The sequence below is a fragment of the Oryx dammah genome, unplaced genomic scaffold (assembly GCF_014754425.2).
Source record: "Oryx dammah isolate SB20612 unplaced genomic scaffold, SCBI_Odam_1.1 HiC_scaffold_14, whole genome shotgun sequence".
Taxonomy (NCBI): Eukaryota; Metazoa; Chordata; class Mammalia; order Artiodactyla; family Bovidae; genus Oryx; species Oryx dammah.
In genome coordinates, this window is record NW_024070198.1 from 31,608,508 (window position 1) to 31,623,513 (window position 15,006).

Genomic DNA, 15,006 nt, shown 5'->3' on the forward strand with positions numbered 1-15,006 from the left:
ATGTATAATATCTCCCTGAGTCCCTGCTTTCAATTCTTTTGGGTTTATACCCAGAAGTGGAATTTCTGGATCATATCACAATTCTGTGTTTAATATTTCTGAGGAACTGCCATATTATTTTCCACAGTAGCTGTGCCATTTTACATTCCCAACCAACAGTGCTCAAGGGATCCAATTTCTCTACATTCTCCCCAACACTTGTTATTTTCTGGAGTTTTTGTTTGTTTTGTTTTTATAGTATCCATCCTAATTAGTGAGAGATGGTATCTCATTGTGGTTTTGATTGGCATTGTCCTAATGATTAGTGGTGCTGGGCATCCACTCATGCACTTATTGACCATTTGTATATCTTCTTTGGAGAAATGTCTATTCAAGCCCTTTACACATTTTTAAATAAGGTTGTTTGCTTATTTGTTGTTTAGTTCTCATCATGATTCCTAAGCACTGACCCCTGTAATTTATATTATTTGGAGCTTGGTAGCATTCAGAAAGCAATGGCACCCCACTCCAGTACTCTTGCCTGGAAAATCCCATGGACAGAGGAGCCTGGTAGGCTGCAGTCCATGGGATCGCTAAGAGTCAGACACGACTGAGCAACTTCATTTTCACTTTTCACTTTCATGCACTGGAGAAGGAAATGGCAACCCACTCCAGTGTTCTTGCCTGGAGAATCCCAGGGACAGGGGAGCCTGGTGGGCTACATTCCATGGGGTCGCACAGAGTCGGACACGACTGAAGCGACTTAGCAGCAGCAGCAGCAGCATTAAGAAAACAAAAGCTGCTTGTTTTCTAAATAGCTTACAGGGAAAAAAACCAACCTCTTAAAATTGCTGACAGAAAATGAAAAGAAAGTCCAAGTTATTGAATTCAGTGCCTTTCCTTCTTTGTACTTGTATAAACTCTGAGACATCAGGGTATTAGCATGAAATAGTGTTTGCCACCAAAAGAAAAACACTTCCTGCTGATAAATAGATGTCCAGGGAATTTTATACAAATGGCCAATACGCTGAGGCAATTAATACAGATCTTGAGACATAAGAATGTTAATAATAATATAAACTGAAAAGATTGACAAAATTCAACTCAAAAAGCCCATAATTGGAAGTAATAAAAGCTACCACCATTTCCAAATCTAAAGTGCAAAAAAAAGATGCAAGGTCTGTGTGTGTGCAAGACAGATTTTGCATGTTTGTGTGATGTTATGTATAGATTGTGCAAGAAAGAAAGACTGTATTGTGTATGTGTACATGTTAAAACAATCAGATGATATAACTCAATTCTGGAATAATTGGGCAATTCAAGAATTGGTACTCTGTTTGGTCTTTTATCACCTAGTTATTTAAGCAAGCATTTCTCCCTTGAGATATTAATAGATTCTGAACATATGAAAATGTCACTGCATTTCATGGCAGAAAACCAAATGCACCAAATATCATTTCCTGTGTATTCTGTGAAAGCAGAAAGCACAACCAATGCATTTCTTATTTTTCTAGTTAGACTGGAAAGTATGGGGGCAGAAATCATGCTCTGGGGCTCTTCAATTTTCCTCCACATTGCCTAGCAGAGATCTTCCACATTATAATATGAACATGATTGTGGCTAGCTACTGGGCTAAGCACTCTATAAAACTCTAGCAGCCCTACAGAATAGATATCATTATGCCCACTTGACAGATAAGAAAACTGAGGCTCAGGAAATTTAAATGTGTGATAGTATTGTGGATATGTTTTAAAAGAAGAACAGTGTCCTTATTCTTCAGAGATTTCACCGGTGAAATTATAGGAGGTTAGGGTAGGAGGAGCCTGGTGGGCTGCAGTCCATGGGTCGCTAAGAGTTGGACAGGACTGAGCAACTTCCCTTTCACTTTTCACTTTCATGCATTGGAGAAGGAAATGACAACCCACTGCAGTGTTCTTGCCTGGAGAATCCCAGCGACGGGGGAGCCTGATGGGCTGCCGTCTGTGGGGTCGCACAGAGTCAGACACGACTGAAGCGACTTAGCAGCAGCAGCAGGGATTTGCTCCAAAATAATACAAGAGGCGGGAGCTGGATGAGGCTAAAGGTGAAACAGAATTTGCAGTGAGTTGATAATTGTTGAAGCTGGGTTATGAGTGTGTTGATGGTCTATTATATGATCTGTTATTCTATTTTTTCATGTTTTTTTCTATGTAGTTTTTTCCTATTTTGTGTGTGTGTGTGTGTGTGATAAATGGAAAGGCAAGACTTCCCACTACCACCTCATGCTTCACAGAGCTTAACAGATACATGGTAATGAAATGAATAGCTTCGTCCACTGTTTGCACCCCCACCACGTATATTAGCAGGATTCCAATCATTAGGAGCCCCACACAGTCTCACCTGCCTCTATAGGTTTTTGTTTAATGACTCATCATTCTAAAGGCCCTTCAATATCGTAAGCTTGTTGATCCACCTAATTACTGTACCTGGCATGGAGCCTGGTAGTTGATAGGTATTGGGTGAATGTCAAATGGATGGAGGCAACACGTGGGCGTGGGGCAGGCTGAAATGATGCAGAACACGTGGTACACACACCTATCATGTTGCCTAATGGGAACATCCTGAGCTCTCCTCCAAGGACCCCTCTTTGAACCCCCAGCACACACCACCCCCCACAATCTCACACTGTCCATTACTCTCCTGTTATTATTGCCTTGGCCATTACTTAATGCACATTCCCTCGCTGAGGTGTGCATGTTTGGTCCTCCCAGCTAGACAATGAGCTCCGAGGGATGGGAACCATGTTCCTCAGATCCCGGTAGCCTCCAGGCTGAGCACGGACCATGACACAGGGGCTGCAGGCAAGTACTGCACATCATGGGAGCCATGGAGGTGCACAGCTCAGCTGCACCGTCAAGGGAACCTGCTGCAGGAGCGTGGTTGACTGACAGCCTCTAGGTGCCGCCCCTTTGGACCATGCCGTGTTCCCGCCAATGCCACGCTTCTCGCTGGGCTGCTGCTGGCCAGTGGCTGGGCATGGCGGGGCCCTAGAGCCAGTCCCTTCCTGCCCGCTGTGACATTCTTTCACCGGCTCAGCAGAGATGTTCCAAAGCTGCTCTGTGGTCCGAGGCTCTTCCCACTGAATACTACCTTCCCCTTCTCTTGCCACAGGGCTCAGATCTGCATCCTGGTCCAAGGCTTGCCTACGTCTGCTCCTTCCCCTTTATCCTTCAGAAGCATCCCCCTAATAAATCTCTGGCATATCTACTCCTTTAGCATCTGTTTCTCCAAGGACCCAAAGTACCTGAGCTCTGATAATATCCAGGGACTTTCACAGTTCCATACATGTGTAAAAAATACTATCAACCTCCCAGGTGACATCAGAACCAATGTAAATAAACTAAATAAATTGCACACTGCACTAAGCTGCTCTCTTCTATGCTGAAGTCACAAGCTGCAGTAGAGTGAATCAACGTTCCCTATTCAGTTACATGTGACCGTGGAGACCTTGAGCAGAGCACTTTACCTCACAGTGCTTCAGTTTATTATTATTATTATTACTATTATTATTATTATTTAAGTGAGGCTAATAAGATCTTCCTTCTGTTGAAATAAATGTCTAGGCTCAAGATGGAGACACTCCTGTCCTGGATGCCACATCAGCAACCTGAATCTTAGGTAATATTAATTTCCTGGTAATGCTCCACTTGTATAACCACTCACCACTCCTCAAGCACCAAGCCACCTCTGGGCTCTCTATTTTTTTTCCTTTTTCCTTATTAAGGAAGGCCATCAGTGGGCAGAGGATGAGAGGGGAAGGAGAAGGGATTTGCAGAGCACAGGAAGAAGAACCCAGAGGTTGGAGAGGAGTGAGGAGCTGTTTCTCATTGGAAACATAGAAGGAGGCTTGGAAGAGATGTGGGGAAGTTTTACAATGCCTGGCATCCAGGTTACACCCTAAATCCATATGACCCTGGGCACACCACTCACTCTCTTGAGCGTCTCCATATCAGAAAGGGCAATTGGTGGCCTAAATGACCTCCAAATCTGTTTAAGTGCCAACATCTATGATCCTATCTACCCCAGCCAGCATCTTCCTCTTTTTTTTTTTTTTTTTGGTACAGATATTTTATTTATTTATTTATTTTTAATTTTATTTTACTTTACCAATACAGTATTGTAAAGCATCTTCCTCTTTTACTTCTTGTGGACCCTTTCCTGATGCCTCTGTAGGAAAAATGATTTAAGGTGTTAATGTAATGTGGTCCTTGAAGAAAGGAGAGTCTTTTAAACATGAACTTTTACTTCTTAAGGAAAGTTAGTTTCGGGGATGAAGGAGCATAACAGAATTGATTTCTCTATTCTATTCTTTTCAGCTAATCCCTGAGCCCTCTCTCCTGCTCCATCCTCCTCTCTGGCACCTCTCCTTCCTGGAGCCCAGTCATTGGCTGTCCTTTCTCTTCTCTTGCTCAAGTGACTCACCTGATGGGCTGTGAGGTCAAAGCCCCTTCAGTTCCTACAGTCACCAAGTGGCCTTGGCTTTTAGCCCTCTGGCCTCCCACCAAGCGGAAGCTAAGATTATCCTCTCTAGAGATTTCTTCCTGGTCGTGCTGTTCCCCCTGGATGAAGAAGATGGATTGAGCCAGGCAAACGAGACATGAACTGAAGGCATTCACTGAACACTTGGCTCTCACTCATCCTGCTGCTGTAAGTGGCCAGGCAGAGGTCAAGGTTCCCACCCCCAGCCCCAACCATTGTGCAATGACACGCCAAGGAGAACCACATAGCAAGCACTTGGTGACTTTTGAAACCACAAACAGTTCGGGTCAATGTGATCTGAAGACTTATTGGGCAACCATACTACCCTTTCCCCTTCTTTTTCTGCCTTGCCACGAGACTCCCTGAAGACCCACTACCCTCTCAGACAGGCAAGAACACCAGCTTCTCAATTATAAGAGACCACATCACCAAGCATATAGTTCAACTAATTGACCACCTCCTGTTAACAGACATGAGCAGAACCGTAGCCTCCTCACTAACCATTTCCAGATCTTTTCAAACAAAACCTTTCTTTCAAAAGGTTAATCTTACCCCTGGCCTGAGATATGAGGTAATAACAATGGATGACAGGCAGCTGAAAATACCCTTAAAGTGAAAGAGTACTGTAGTGTCATTTTGACTACTCTGCTTAACATTTTAAAAAACAAACATTGTTCTGTGTTCATGCATTCTGTGAAGACCTCTAAATCAACAGTCTCAGAAATTCTATTTCAGACATTCTGAGATCAAAGAGTTAAAATCAGACAATCAAACCACTAATTTATTGAGTATCTACATTTCATAAAGCACTGTGCTATGAGCTGATACACAGAAATATACAGCTTAGCTCTTGATTTGGGGATAGTGAGTTGGTCACTGAAGGAGGTTCAAAGACATAAAAATCACAAACCTACATAAAAATCATTGAGTGAAAATAGCCAGAGGTTATGAACTCCCACTGAAATGAACCTGTGAATAGGTACCTTCCTGGATTAAGCATATTATTGTGAACATTGCCCCACCAAGTTCAATAATAGGAAGAAAGGAAGAAAGTGAAGTCGCTCAGTGTCTGACTCCTTGCGACCCCATGGACTGTAGCCTACCAGGCTCCTCTGTCCATGGGATTCTCCAGGCGAGGGTACTGGAGTGGGCTGCCATTTCCTTCTCCAGGGGATCTTCCCAACCCAGGGATTGAACCCAGGTCTCCCGCATTGCGGGCAGATGCTTTACCATCTGAGCCACCAGGGAAGCCAATAATGAAAGCTGTAATTTTGCATGGAGCATGGAGAGATAAAGGACATTCTATATGAACCTCAAATCAGTTAGGAGGGCAACCATTAATAGTGGCTGGAAAACTCACAATAAAGATTTAAACAAGTTCTCACTCAATGAGAATTCCAAAAGTAGACAGCTCAGAGCTGGAGACACTCATGATATTTTATCAACAGTTTCTACTTTGCTTGTGGATTTATCCTCATATTTTCAAAACGGCTGCTGCGCTCTAGGCATCACACCCTCATTCTAAGAAGGAAAAAGAAAGGATAGTGTAAACAGCGAAAGTTTTCTCTTTTTATTTTCTTTTTATTTGGGAAGAGAAGCCTTTCTCAGATATATGCTTTCATTCTCTTGATCAGAAGAAATTACATGACCACACCCAGCAAGCTTCCTCTGTGACTCAGATGGTAAAGAATCCACCAGCAATGCAGGAGACCTGGGTCTGATCCCTGAGTTGGGAAGATCCCCTGGAGAAGGGAAAGGCTAACAACTCCAGTATTCTGGCTTGGGGAATTCCATGGACTGTATACTCCATGGGGTTGCAAACAGTCAGACATGACTGAGTGACTTTCACTTTCACACCCAGCAGCAAGGGAAACGGTACCTTTCATTTTCCAGGTTCCATAGTAGAGAAAAGCAAGGAAAAAGTGATTTAAATAGGTTTCACTGGACCAATAGCATCTTCCATATTCTATCACATAATAATCATGTTATGTATGAAACACACTGAATTTTAAGTGGTCATATTATAAGAGATTATTTCCCTGGCCTTACTAAATGTGCAACATGGCCCAATTTTTATTGGAATTTTTATTAAGAATAGCTTTTAGACACAATTATATTTTAGGAATATGTTTTTAAAGAATAGTTAGGTATATATTTTATAGTCATTATCTTTGAATTGTGAAATCATAGATTTTTAAAGTTTCTTTGTGCTATTTGGGGTTTTTTTTTCATTTTATTTTTTCTAGTTATCTTGTTATTGTTATTTTACAATAGGAAAACAAAATTTCTTAAATAAGAATACTTATGATGGTTTATGACATAGTCAAATGAAAAAGCAGTATATGACATGTTTCTAATTTTCATAAGCATATATGACAGAAGTAAATAATATGTATATGAGAGAAGTAAAAGCTTGGAGATTTCTCTGAGTGCTGGGAATATGGATTGTTTTAATTTTCTTCTTTCTGCTTTTTTGCATTTTCTAAAATAATCACAGTAAAAAATATTAGAAACAAACAGCTATCTCAGGTTAAGCAGTTCTCTGCCTAGTCTTGAAGGAAAGACAGCCTTGCCTATCACTGAACAACAGGATTTGCAAATGAAAATTGCAGCAAAAAAAAAAAAGAAAAGCATTCACCAGAGGAACAAGCCTGATTTGTTGACACCAAAAAGGATACAGGAAAAAGCTTCCCTCACTCCACTTTTCCCTTTTCCAAAAGCACTTTCTGCTGAGAAATATTAAACCCTCTTAACATCTTCAGGGGATTCTCAAGTCCGAGGCTCAGAGCCCAACAGAGGGGTATCTGTTCCTTTCTGGTGCATTAGCTGTGAAACATGGCGGATTGTTTTTTAGCAAATATGGCCACTGGAAGGGAAATTTTCCTAGCCTCCTTTCTTCCCAGGAGCAGGAGAAGCTGGGGAGCAGAAAGATGGCTGATGGCTCCTTTGCCCTCCAGATGGCCCAGTCCATATTCAAATCCAACAGCCATTCCCTTCTCTCTCTGGTTCTCTCTCTCTCTTTACTGCTTTCTCCCAGAAAGTAAAAGGCCATCTACAATTCTCCTGAATACCCAAGGGCAGAGGCTGTAATCCCAAAGGGCTGGGAAATTAACAGTCCTGCCCCTACTGGCTCCATCTCAATGACAGACAGCCTATTCCTCAGGCATTCATTCATTCTTTCCTCTACGCACTCTTCCATCCAACCATTCAACAACAGTGCCTGTTCTGGGGATACAGTAACAGCAAGACAAACAAAACATGGGCCTTCATATTTGCAGGGCACAGGGGCATGGGGGGGCCAGACAATAAGAAAATAGGAAACACAGCAATACATACTTTCATAAGAAATATAAAGAACTACATTCATACTGTATAAGAATATAAAGCAGGGCAAGTTTCTAGAGAGTCGCAAAGGAGCAGGGTAGTCAGGAAAGGGTCTTTCAGGAGATGATATTTGAATTGGACTTGAACAGTGGGAATGGGGGAGCCGTGAGAAGCTCAAGCATGAGAAGCTCAAGACAGGCTGCAGCGGGAGGTGAGATCAGAGCACTGTGAGCACGCGGTCTTATAGGGAAGTGGACAAGCAGCCATCAACAGGGTAACGGAGAACAGAGCGAAGGGTTGCAAGCAGCCATCCAGCTCTCAGCGACTATTCTCCAGTCCTGCTGACTGGGAACACAGAAGACTTTTGATAAAAAGTTTCTTATTTCCTAGGAGCATCCAGTCTTAGGAGGCAGAAAGGACACCTAACACAACTACAGAAGAATTCAAGGCCAAATTGTGTGGCTCTGGTTCTACGCAAAGGCATCTGGAGATACTGAGATCAATGTGGGCAGAAGCGGTCAGAGGATTTCATGACTAGGGTGGGGAGTGGGCTGGATACAGGTGAGGGGAAGGTCAATCCCACGGTGAAGACTGTGCTGCACACATGCCCCTCCCCCCACGGCAAATGCCTGCACCCCTTCACTGCTCTCTTTTCTACTCACTGGGGTCTCCAAAGCCTTCGCAAACCAGCATTCGGGCAGATGCCTTCAGTTACTCAGAGATAGCACAGGAGGAGAAATCGCAGCCTAAGCCAGAGACGGAGGGTCAGGGAGACTCGGGGGAGAAAGTGCCTCCCAAATAGAGCGGCCTAAGGATCAGATGGGAGATTCCCAAGTGAAGCTGGAAAAGATAGTGGTCCCAGCTAGAAGCACGGCCCATGTGAGGACTAGGAGTTGGAAAGGGGGCAAAAGATTGCATGTGGCTGAGTTTATAAAGCGCAAGGGGCAGAAGAGGCTGAAGACATGAACACAGAGGGCGGTGAAGGTCCTGGGAAGAATTGGAACTTGACCGGACAGCAGTGAATAGTCTGTGAAGGGCTTACACAGCGGAACACGGGCAGATGGACCATATCCTAGACTAACTCCAACCATCATTCTAACTGCTCTACAAACCAGGGAGGGGGCTGTGGCAGGATCCAGGGGCTGGGGTCAGGGGTTGGGCTAGAGCGGTGTCTAGGGAAATGGAGCCAAGTGGGTGACTTGGAGGAAATTTAGGACAGGGAATTGCTTAAAAACAGTGATTAGACGTGAGCAGAGAGAAGAGGGTTGAGGACAGAGTCCGGCTTCCTCACGTGAGTCCACAGGTCCTCCCACTGACAAGGGAGAACTGAGCTGGGTATTCCGATCTGCAACAGCCCCAGGAAGCATCAGTGCCTGAAGTTTTTGCAAAAGCTGTCTACATCTCTACTGAGAACTGTACACACCAGACACGCAGCTGCTTCTCACTTCCACTTTAGGTCTCAGGCAAACTGTACACAAAGGCCTGTATGTCCCAGGCATCTCCTTGTACGGGCACCAAGCAGTAGCCCAGCCTTTGAAAACCACTTGATATTGTAATTTGCAATGGATGATCTTCACAGAGGCTCATCCTAAGGCTCAGAAAGGATAGGGATGTCATTCAAGGTCACACAGCAAGTTGGAGATGAGTAGAGAGTTAGAACAAACCAGTCCCAATTTATTAGACCGTTTGCTGCTCAGGCCCCTAACCAACCCAGCATCTTAAGTTATTATGCCTCTTCCTGCCTTAGCATGTTTAAGCAATAGTGCCACACGCAGGAGAAAATGACAACACTCTCACCCTCTGTGTGTTGTGTCAGCATCTCTACTGGACTCCCTTGTACTTTATAAACACCCTTCAGGGTTTGCCCTGGAGTGAGAGATGGGTGAGCAGGGATTCACAACATCTACGTGCATCCCAGTTCCTCCAGATTCTACGCCTTCCTTCTTTGATGAACTTTTAAAACCTGAAAGAAAGTGGAGCAGGGTGTGTTCAGATTCTGAAACATGGCATTGGAATGGGACCTCACTTCTGAGAGCGAGCTGTGAGCTGAGGTAACACCTCTGACTCCTCTTTTCTAGAGCCTTCCCCAGCAGGCACGTGAGCACCTTCTGTGGGCGGGGCTGCCATCAGCATTGAGCACTTGCTACCCTTGCACTTCTGTTCAGGCCTCTGCACTTTATGCAGACAGGAAGAAACAAGAAAAGATTTTGTAAAGTTTGCTTTCTCCTGAACTCTAGGCCCCTTTTGACTGACCTCCTTGTATGGGGCATGCAGATTCAAAAGAGCTGAATTATAGTGTGAAGGGAAATGATGAGACATCTAAAGATCTGGAGGTGGAAAAGATGGGGGGGGCGGGTCCTGGCATCTCAGAGGCTGGGAAATCCCCAATGGGGTTGAGCCCACAAAGTAGAGCATGAATATTGACAAGCCAGACAATATAGGCTTTCCCCATCCTCTACATCACTCATTCGTTCAACAAATACTTTCACAACATCCTATAAAGCCTTCTGGATGCTGAAGCAATACTATCAAACTCAAAAGATCGAAATCTGTTCTCATGTAGCTGATATTATGGTGGGGAAGACAGATGATTAAGAACATCAGATGTTAGGTAATGATATGTGCTGGGGGCAAACCTAAGTCAAGGAAGGAGACAAATGGGGAGGGTAGTATGTGAGGAGTAGAGGGGTGGTGTAGGGGCAGAGAATACAAGGGATTCTCCTACAGGTTTTAGAGGGAGCATGGCTTGCTGACATCTTTTCCTTTTTAACACAAAATCAAACAAGTAGGTTTTTTTTTTAATTTTTAAAATATAGTTGATTTGCAGTGCTGTGTTAATTTCTGCTGTACATCTGCAGACATCCTGATTTTTTGAATTCTAGCCTCCAGAACTGTGAGACAAAAAATTTGTGTTATTTTAAGACAAAAAAAGAAAGAAGTGAAGAAAAAGGAAAGGAAAAGAGAAAACTCAGAGAACAATGAACCATCATCATTGTTATCATCCTTCTGTAGATGAAGGTAAAGCAGCATCCTTCAGGCCCCAAGTCATTTAACGAAGATACTTCTGTTAAGAACAGGGCTCCTCATGGGCTAGAACTTTTACATAGTTCAGTAAAGCCTTGTCCCTGATCCTGACCTTGGCCAGAACAAGAGTGGTTCCCCCTAGTGATTTGCTCCTTTTGGTGCTTAGCTTACACAACCTCATATTGCAGCTGTTTCTTTACTTATCACTTCATCTTCATGGTGAGTGCTTCAGAATCATGCTGTATTTATCTTGAATGTTAAAAGCATACATCACATATTTAATATTTGGGGTAATATTAAGGAAATCAATCCTGAATATTCATTGGAAGGACTGATGCTAAAGCTGAAGCTCCAATACTTTGGCCACCTGATGCGAAGAACTGACATTGGAAAAGACCCTGATGCTGGGAAAGATTGAAGGCAGGAGGAGAAGAGGGAGGCAGAGGATGAGATGGTTGGATGGCATCATCAACTCAACAGACATGAGTTTGAGCAAACTCTGAGAGATAGCGAAGGACAGGGAAGCCTGGTATGCTGCAGTCCACGGGATCACAAAGAGTTGGACATGACCGAGCAACTGAACAACAACTGCATTGGATGATAAGTTTAAAATGCATTCAGTATCAGACCATCTCTCCCACCCCAGCTGCTATCACTCTGGTCGAGCCCTAAGTCCCTGCAATGATCTGGCCCCTGGTACCAACCACTCTGACCTCATATCCTGTGACTTCTCCCTAAGGCACTGACCCAGCCACATTGCCCTCTGTGCTAGTCCTCCATCTGCCAGGAAGGCTCTTGTCTCTAGAACTTTGTGCTTCTTCTTCCCTCTGCATGGAATAACTCCTTCCCAGTCACTGATGTGGCTCCTTCTCCAGCCTCCTACAAGGTTTTGTTCAAATGTCCCTTTCTCGGTGAGGCCTACTCTGAACTCCTCATCTCCTGAACTTCCTGTCACCTTCTCCTTATCACTATGAAATATTTTACTTATTCATTTATGATCATCTCCCTCCATTAGAAAGGTCTACAGCAGAGCTTGGCAAGAGTAAATATAGGTGCTTGAGAAACACGTGCTGAATGAATAATCAGTGTGTCTCTTCCATAGCTCACTGTATTCTATACTGCATTTCACTCCCTTGACTTGACTATCAATTCCAAGTTTAACTCAGGCTCTGAGACCAGACAGCATCTTTCACAACTAATGATGTTCAAGCAGTAAAGTTGTAGTTGTAGTAAAGCATTCTTAGCTCATGTGAATGCCAAGTGTCTCAGAGCCCACTTGACTCTGCTTGCCCAGATCCAGAAAGACAAGTCCTGGAGATAAACACAACCCATCAAGTGTTGCCAATAATCATCTCAGCAGACTGGAAAGTCTAATAAGTTTTCAGTAATCTCTGAGCTTCTCCTTGAGTGATGCTCTCAAAGAGGCTTTTCCTCTCCAGATTCTTCTTCCCTAGTCAGATACACAAGCACACACAGAAGTATGGAATGGGTACAGGGAGGGAGGAGGGAGGGGGGTTCAGGATGGGGAACACGTGTATACCTGTGGTGGATTCATGTTGAGGTATGGCAAAACCAATACAATATTATAAAGTAATTACCCTCCAATTAAAATAAATAAATTTATATTTTAAAAAAAAGAAGTATGGAATGATGGAGCAAGGAAGCAAGGCAGGATTCAGGGTCCAGAGGGTTAAATTCTAGTCTAGCCTCTTATACTTTGTAGCCATGAGTTTGCACAAGTCCCCTGTAGTCTCTGAACTTCAATTTACAAAACAGCATCTAATCTTAATCATCTCCATATGCTCTGAAACTATTAATCTCCTGTGAAATATAAGTCTCTGTAATGAAGATGCCAGAAAGATCCAGGATTGCATCTTCTCTCCTCTTCCACTTGACCTGTCTCTGCTCTCCATCTCTTCCCACTGAACAGACCATCTTCAGTCACACTCAAGGGCAATTTTGATTACAAGTTTCTTGAAAGGGTCTCCTGAGCTTCAGGTAGATCATCTCTGAAATGCAATAAGCATACTGACCTCTTGGGATGAAACAAACTGATATACACAAAGCATCCCTCTCAGTGCATGACACAGAGCAAACTCCTGGTAAACATTCTTTCTCTCCCTTTCAGGGCCCCTCAAGATTAGTTTGGATGAGTCCAAGGAAAGAGAGAGTACACAAGATCGTTAGCTCTGGCCTCCACCTGGTCTCTTTTCCATCTTCTCTTTAGAGATAACAGGCCAAGCCAGTTTGCCTTGGTCTGTACACTTCCTCCCGAGCTCAGTGAAATCATTATGATGTCAACAGGCATTTTTGTGGATCACTCACAATATTTATTTAACTTACATGCAGAGTATATCATGCAAAATGCTGGGCTGGTTGAAGCACAGGATGGAATCAAGATTGTTGTGAGAAATATTAATAACCTCAGATGTGCAGATGACACCACCGTTATGGCAGAAAGTGAAGAGGAACTCAAGTGCTTCTTGATGAAGGTGAAAGAAGAGAGTGAAAAAGCTGGCTTAAAACTCAACATTCAAAAAACTAAGATAATGGCACCACTTCATGGCAAATAAATGGGGAAATGATGGAAACAGTGACAGACATTTATTTTTTTTATTCCAAAATCAGTGCAGATGGTGACTGCAGCCATGAAGTTAAAAGATGCTTGCTCCTTGGACAAACCTAGATAGCATATTAAAAAGCAGAGACATCACTTTGCTGACAAAGGTCCATGTAGTCAAAGCTATGGTTTTTCCAGTAGTCATGTATGGATGTGAGAGGTGGACTATAAAGAAAGCTGAGTGCCGAAGAATTGATTCTTTTGAACTGTGGGGTTGGAGAAGACTCTTAAGAGTCCCTTGGACTGCAAGGAGATCCAACCAGTCCATCCTAAAGGAAATCAGTCCTGAATATTCATTGGAAGGACTGATGCTAAAGCTGAAACTCCAATACTTTGGCCACCTGACACAAAGAACTGACTCCTTGTAAAAGACCCTGATGCTGGGAAAGATTGAAGGTGGAAGGAGAAAGGGACAATAGAGGATGAGATGGTTGCATGGTATCACCTACTCAATGGGCATGAGTTTGAGCAAGCCCCGGGAGTTGGTGATGCACAGGGACGCCTGACATAGTGCAGTCCATAGGGTTGCAAAGTCAGACACGACTGAGCAACTGAAAAATAACACAATGGCTTGTTTTTTTGCAACAGGCAGTCTTTCATTTAATCTTCATAACAGCTCTCTGTGAGACAGATATCATATCCCCATTTTAAAGATGAGGAAACTGAGGAATGGGATGTTAAGTAGCTATTCACAAGTTAGTAACTGAAAACTGGGAATGAACTTCTAGTTTCCAGATGCCCTATCCCTTCCTCCTTCCCAACACTGTCTGGTGAAATTGGTTGGAAGGAATGAGTGGCTGCCTAGGAAGCTGGGCAGACAGGGGCCAAGTCGAAGGAACTAACATCACCCTGGCCCCTGACTTACTAAGGGGAGAAAACTAACACACCTTAACCTGTTAGGCAGCCACATGTCTATGGTATTACATCTTATTTCTAATTTTTCAAATGATCTTATAGGAAATAGGGGTTCAGAGAAATTAAGGAACTGGCCTGAGGACACCCAGACAGTGACTGGTGGAGTCAGGATTCCCACCCAGGCCCCCCTGGCTCCGTGGCACCCCCTATCACTCTGTAATTATTTCCAGTCATGTTGGATGCTGGGTCCTAGGGGTGAGGTCTAACAGCTGCATTATTTGAGCACTTAGCCTGTGTGAGCCCTCCTCTGAGTCTCATCATAGGAACCAACAGCGAGGATTTGATCTCGACTTCCCCTCCTCTCACCTGAGCCTCCCACTCACCAGGCCTTGAAATTGCTCTGTTTCAGTATGACTGTCCATACTTTCTCAGGGACAAAGGACACCTCCGGGCAGAGACTGTCTGGGGTCCATCTTTGCCCGCTCCATGGCACCTGGCTTAAAGCCTCTTTCTTAAAGCTTGAGAATGAATGGCTTTCCTCTCAGTACTATGGGAACTGTAATGAGAAGCACATTTTACTTCATTACCAGATTGTTGTTGTCAATCCTGAGATGAAATGGGCTGTGAAATTCACAGTTAAGCAGTAAATACTCAGGTTAAGAGTGACTTGAGAGCTGAAACCATCT